Below are 6,427 nucleotides of genomic sequence, written 5' to 3'. Positions count from 1 at the left end.
AGTGTTCAAAAATCTGCGCCGGGGTTTCGGGCACCTAATAATCCCATGAGACTGGGGGGAGAGAGCTGTAGTAGGCATCAGCAGCAAACTTCCAATCTCACTTCTGCAACGGCCTGTGCCCCAAACCTCCCTTGCCCATCACTGCTGTTATCCTCCCTCCGTCTCTGTTCCTCTTAGCTACCAAGTTCTCCTCTTGCGATCATCCAGGAATACCAGACAGCAGTTCCTAGCAGAAACAGTTACACCTTCATCTTCATTCAAAATTCTTACCCAGTTTAAATCTCATTCCTTCCCAGTGAGCAGACTAACTCTTCTGCCTCCCTCCAACTTTCTGTATTCCTTCCTTCTCCTCCAATTCCCCATTTGGGTGTCACCCAATCTGGGGTAGGGGGACCTGGAGGCAGAACCCACCCCTTTTCTCTCCAACATGTGAGTTTTTCTGGCTGCACGTTTGACACAGTTCACAGTTTAGCAGCTGCATGGTGTAATTTTCCTCTTTCTTTCATTCTATCTCCCTTCTTGCTTTTCTCTTCCGTTTTCCTTTGAAAAAGTCCCCCCCCCCCCCCAATATATCAAAGGTCAGGAGATTCTCCATTAATATATGATGTGATTCATGATTTGGAATAGAGTTGTTTTCCATAGGATCAACTCCATTGGCTGTTTGTAGCTTTATCAAAATGCAACCCAATCTTTTGCTGAATGTCACTTAGGCTGTGGTGGTAGTGTAACAGAATCTAGCTGCTCGCACCTTTAATCTTAAATAGGTATTTAGGCTGTCCTGGAAAATGAACAGCCTACTAAGAATTTTAAATGATCCAGTAGCAAAGGAACTATTATTAAAGCAGCTGTTTACTTGAGCGAAGTGCATAGAATTTCAATAATGCATAAATAGATCTGATGTTTGTGCTGTTGTAGTGACAGCATGTTTTAGAAACAAATATAGCATGGACTGCTTCTTATGATAAAAAGATAATCAAGCCTTATATTCACTAAATGCCATCTCAAATGCAATTAGGAGACCCTTCCAGAAGATGGTTGAACTTTAATGAACTCTAAGATAACTGATTGTGTTATCAAGTTGATGTTGATTCTTAGCAACCACAAAAACAGACCTTCTGCAAGATGATCTGTTCCCAGTCTGGCCCTTCAGGTCTTCCAGCACCCATTGCCATCATTGCTGGTGGTCTTCTTCTCTTTCTTTCCACCTTTCCCAGCATTATGGCCTTCTCAAGAGAGTCTTTGTATGTCCAAAATATGATAATTTGAGCCCAATCATTTGTGCCTTGAGTGAGAACTCTCAGAATCTCTCAGGTAGGGGTGGGCAATTTCTTTATCTGGCCAGCAGGGTTCTTCCAATAGTTTTGCAAGGACCAGATGCCTTTTCTCTTAGAGGTATGACATGTGCGATAACTCACCTCTTTTCCATCAGACGCCCTCTTTCAGGTGAGCTGGAGTCCATTGGAAAGACTGCTTATATTAGCTTTGGGTAAGTCACTTTCAGCATTGAGACTGGGGAAACGGGAGTGTTGTCCAAGTGATACAACTGTCCTGATAGATGATCTTTTCCATGCAGTTCAGGCCATGCTTGGTATGTTAAGGGAAATAGTACGGAAGTGTTTAGCCATTGTCTTCTTCCTAGATATTTTCCTCTTTACCAATGTAATGTAAAATTCTGTTATTACCTAGTAGTATCCCATCCCATCCAAGTTCTAACCAGGCCTGACCCCGCTTACCTTCTGAGCCTACACCTGTCCACCTGTTCTGAGCCTACACCTGAGCCTCTATCACCTGCAGAGACAACAAAGAAGAAGCTGAGATAGGCTACTTTATTTGGCTTCAGTTTAGTGAGAGACTGACTTATTATTCAACCCATTTGAAATGAAAAACATTTTTGGGATAAATTTTAATCATTTTGCCACCATCTTCTCTCCCATGCAGATTTGTGTATGGCAAACTATTATGAATGCTTTGAAACCACATAGATGGAAAAAAATAATCTCTCTATAACCTTAGACCTGTGTGTGAAAGAGGTTAATGAAGCACTGTGTGGCTGAAACTCAATATAATTACTTTCCACTTTTGTATTAGAAGCATGCCAGTGCAATGGTTTATGCAGTCTATTTTTAAGAATGGTTTGGCAAAAATGAAGTTTCTTGGTGGAGGTTTTGACTGTGCATCCTGAGTGGCTCTCAGAAACTGGTTAAGACTGCTTAAAGAAATGGTAAATTGGAAACCCTGGATGGATGATAAAGCTTTGCTTTAAGTGTTAGATTCCAGAGCTTAAAAACTTTGAAAACACACTCCAATGTTAGTCTATACATCATCTGCTAAAAATCAAGGAAGAGTTTTCTTAGTACAGGTCCCAGGTCTGGGGCAGTAATCTTGGAGCGAGATTAAGCAGGCTGAATTCTATAAAAAATTCTGAAGAAATGTTATATGTATCTGCTTGTTTTTATTACAGCCTGCCTTAGTTACAGTTGCTATGGAAGGGAGGCTTCCAATTAGAAGATAACTAAAAAGCTGTTGATGGTGGTAGTAGTTACTTAGGGAAATCCGTGGTTGAAAAGTGCAGACCTGAAGACTAAAGAAAGAACTATCCTTTCCATTGGATAGAGCCCTGCAAAGGGAATACCTGGAGACTGTAGCTGCTGGCTGAGGATTCTTTAGTGTTGAAGTTGCAAGCGTAGGTGGAGAGCTGCAGATTGTTGGGTGACAAGAGCTGAGCTAAACGTCTACAGCTGAGAAAGCACACAATCTGATCTTATGAAGATCATCTGACCGTAAACCAGGGGTTCCCTCTCAGTCAAGGAAAAGCTGTGAGCTTTTACCTTACATGACCAGAGCATCAGCTGAAATGGGTGGAGGTAGGCAAGACACCTTTAGTAGAAGACCCATGGAACATAGTCCTTTTCTTGTTTCGGCAAAAGGGTGATGCTTCAGTGTTGGTTGACTGCCTGTTAGAAGTAGCAGCAGTGCTGCAGTCACCAAGCAGGTGGTGGTTGATGTAGCAACCAATATGCCACTTCCAATCTGCTACCTAGGCCACACAGATCACGGTAGAGCTATCCTTGATAGTTGCTATCAAGCTTCAGTCTATCTAATCACCTCGTTTCCTTTCTTCATCTCTAAACTGCATCCCTATCTTCTCTGTAAGGGACAATCTTTAAATGATAACAATCTCTACAGGGATACAGCAGTATTTTGGGCCCTGGCAATGCCCTTCCTGATAGCTCAGGCTAGCCACAGCTAGGAAAGTTTGAAAGAAAAGTGCTGTAATTAGAAAGAGTATTATTCACACCAGTACACTACCAGCAATGCAATTATGTCATGTTTACAAATTCTGTAAGGTCGCGAATTATTGAACAGTTTTTAAAATGGTTAAATCTTTGCTTGTTCACCTGCTGGGTCTGTTTGGAATCTCTGCAGGCTGAAGGTAGAAAAACTGTGGTTAGCACCCTCTTTACAGAAACGACTTCTTGCTTAACAAGAGGACAGTGGGAGAAGATGGCGGGAGAGAAAAGGAAAGAGAAGATAAACTAGAGGTAGTGATTTTACTGGAGAAGGGGAACTGCTTGGTTGGATCTGTTGTTTTGAAATGCAGCAAAATGTGATTCCTTGCTGGGATTTTAGAATATAAAATGCAAAATAAAAACACAGCCGCAGTCTGTCTGCATCAGTTGTCAACCTTGCTGAGTTCCAGATACTCTATGGCACTCTTCATAAGCAGTACATGAAAGCAGTGTATCACATAGTACCACAAATATTTTGGAATCCCAAACTAGGACTATGATATTCCCTAACTGCATTCACTCTGGATATTTTCCTTTGCTTCAATAGCTCCACCACCTGGATAGGGTTAGGGTGATATTCACCATGCTGGAAATGTCACAAGCACTATATACTATGTATATACTACATAGTGTGTGTGTGTGTATGGGTGTATGATCCTTTTCCTCTCTCTTTTTGTTACTGGTTTCAACTCAGTCTTATTTCCCTCAGAGTAGGCCTACCTAGAATACAATGAACATCATTTTTGTAACTTAGCAAAATGTTATCACCACACAAGAGTGTTCAAGAACTCCTTCTAGATTCTGGATTCTGAAAGCATTTTAAATTTAAGTCAGAGCTGGCTTTGCTTTTCTGTTCATCCTCAAACAGCTCTTTCTTTGATGTCTCTCAATGATTCGGTCCACACACCTTCCTCTTGGCTGTTTTGATCAGCTTCACTTGTGTTTGCTAATGGAAATTCCTGAACAATTAATTCTGCATAGGCATTTGTTCTTCTTTCTGGGTTCTCTTTTGATTCCGCACTGGAAATTCCCACTCAGGGCCAAGGTAACTCCAATACACATTATTATAATGCACTTAATATATGTTTGATACCTCAGCTTAAGTTGCACTTTCCCACAGGGTTTCTAACCATTATTTGTGGCTTAGATCCAAATTACCAACTAATCTTCCATATTTAACTTGGAACATATTTTTGCAGTTGTTATATTAGGTCACTAAGTTTGTTTAGGATGAGATGGTCATTGAAATGTTTGTGGACCTATGTGAGATATAAAATTTTTGCAGCTATTTCATGGCATTTCTAACTCCCTGGTTGCAGGATTGAAGTTCCATTCATTTTCTTGCTGAGAAAGTTGCCTGAACTTTGTTGCTTATAGATAAATTGTATGTGCTTAACATGACCAGTTGGAGGAATTTAGCATCACATGGAAGATAATTCCTTTTTGGTCTTTAGATGACATTATTTCTCCTCCAGAAATCTACTTAGCAACATCTCTGAACATAATTATCATAGTTAACTATACTGGTACACTGGGAAAGGGGAAATCCAGAACTCTTCTTTATTGTGGGAGTTTAGTAAAAGAAGAGAAAGATTAGGATTAACATTATATCTAGCTTTTCTTTCAGATTGCCTCCTGGTTCTTTTAACAGGTTATCCAAGCTGAAAAAAAGTTTTTAAAAATTCAGCATTTGACTTATGACCTTCTGAAATGTAGTTAGCTGTAATCAAGTATCCTATTACAGATCTGGATTTTTTTTCAAGCCCGTTTCTCTCTGTGTAATAATCTATAGGCATTACCAAACAATCTGTGCCTTTTCACCATACTTCTTTTTAGCTGAGCCCCAGAGAATGAGGCAGGTCAACATGGGATTCAGTGAGCCCACTGGTTGTGTTCACACTGCTAAGCTTTAATGAGGATTTTAAAGGATTTTGCCTTAGCACTCGTGTGAATCCAGAAACTGTGATTTTTAAACAAGGCTTTATGGATTAGTGCAGTATGTGAACCCAACCCATTCTTCTCCAATCAATCAGGGCTAACAAAATCACAGTGCAACATGATCAGTCACTTCCCAGCAGTGAGTCTCTCTGGTGACCTTCCTAATCCATATAGGATCTGCTCTGCTCTGCTCTGCCTCAGGAGTACACAGCACCTGAAGATATATTCATATTGCAAAGCCAGGGTATCATATGATGGATCTGCATGTTCTCGCAAGGAAAACATCCTCTGTATCCAATAAAGGTGTTTGTAAGCAGTGGGTCCTAAATAGTTTTAACTTCAAGTGACACTTCCTACTAAATATAGAATGCACTCAGGCTTGGGGAGGGAGGAAAGGAAAATAGGGCAGGAAGGGATGTAATAGGGCCAGTTTTATGTGCCCATCTACCTCTCAGCTTTGTCCATCTTGCTTTTCCTCTAAGGCAGTGTTTTCTGGCTGAGAAATTCTGGGAGTTGATGTCCATGTATCTTAAAGTTGCCAAGTTTGAAAAAAACTGCTCTGAGGAATTAAGTTCAGGGCACATGGATCTCCCCACCCCACCCCCACATTTTATCCTGATAAGGAGCCTTGGAGACCAGTTAGTCTCAAGATGTTGGAGAGTTGAATAGAAAAGGATAGATGGGGAGAGGGGAGAATTTCCTTCATTTCTTAAACATGGAAGCTTGTTTTACGATCAATAGACCAGGTGAAAGACAGACCCAGAGATGGCTTATGAAGATCCTTCCCCTTATCTACCTTTCCCCATTTGCTTTAGTGGCCTAAAAACTCGGAGATGATACAGTTCCCATCAGAAGAATCGTGGCCCAAGTGGGCCTAAATTTCCAGTTTTTTATCTGAAAGACTTCTATTTGAAGAGTCTCTGGTTCAAACCTATCATGGCAAGGAGTTTAGGCACCCTGAAGTTGCCTATCAGGAATTAATTCCTGGACAGTACACAGGTTGGAGTGTCCCAGTTTTCCCACAATAATATTTTATGCATTTCTATTTCAATATTATGGAATATTTCTAAACTGTAAAGGTTGATGGAATCAAAGATGGCATGGTGTGGCATGTATAAATGTGTGTAGACCTTTGCTCCTGTTCCTCCTGATGGAGAGGTTTTCTCTTTTTTCATGTCCCACATGTTGCCACAGGAGAA

This window comes from Python bivittatus, unplaced genomic scaffold, assembly GCF_059951505.1.
Source record: "Python bivittatus isolate LINGU-HERP-01145 unplaced genomic scaffold, Pbiv_v1 ctg000050_np1212, whole genome shotgun sequence".
Classification (NCBI taxonomy): Eukaryota; Metazoa; Chordata; class Lepidosauria; order Squamata; family Pythonidae; genus Python; species Python bivittatus.
Note: the sequence above shows the minus strand (reverse complement) of the source record.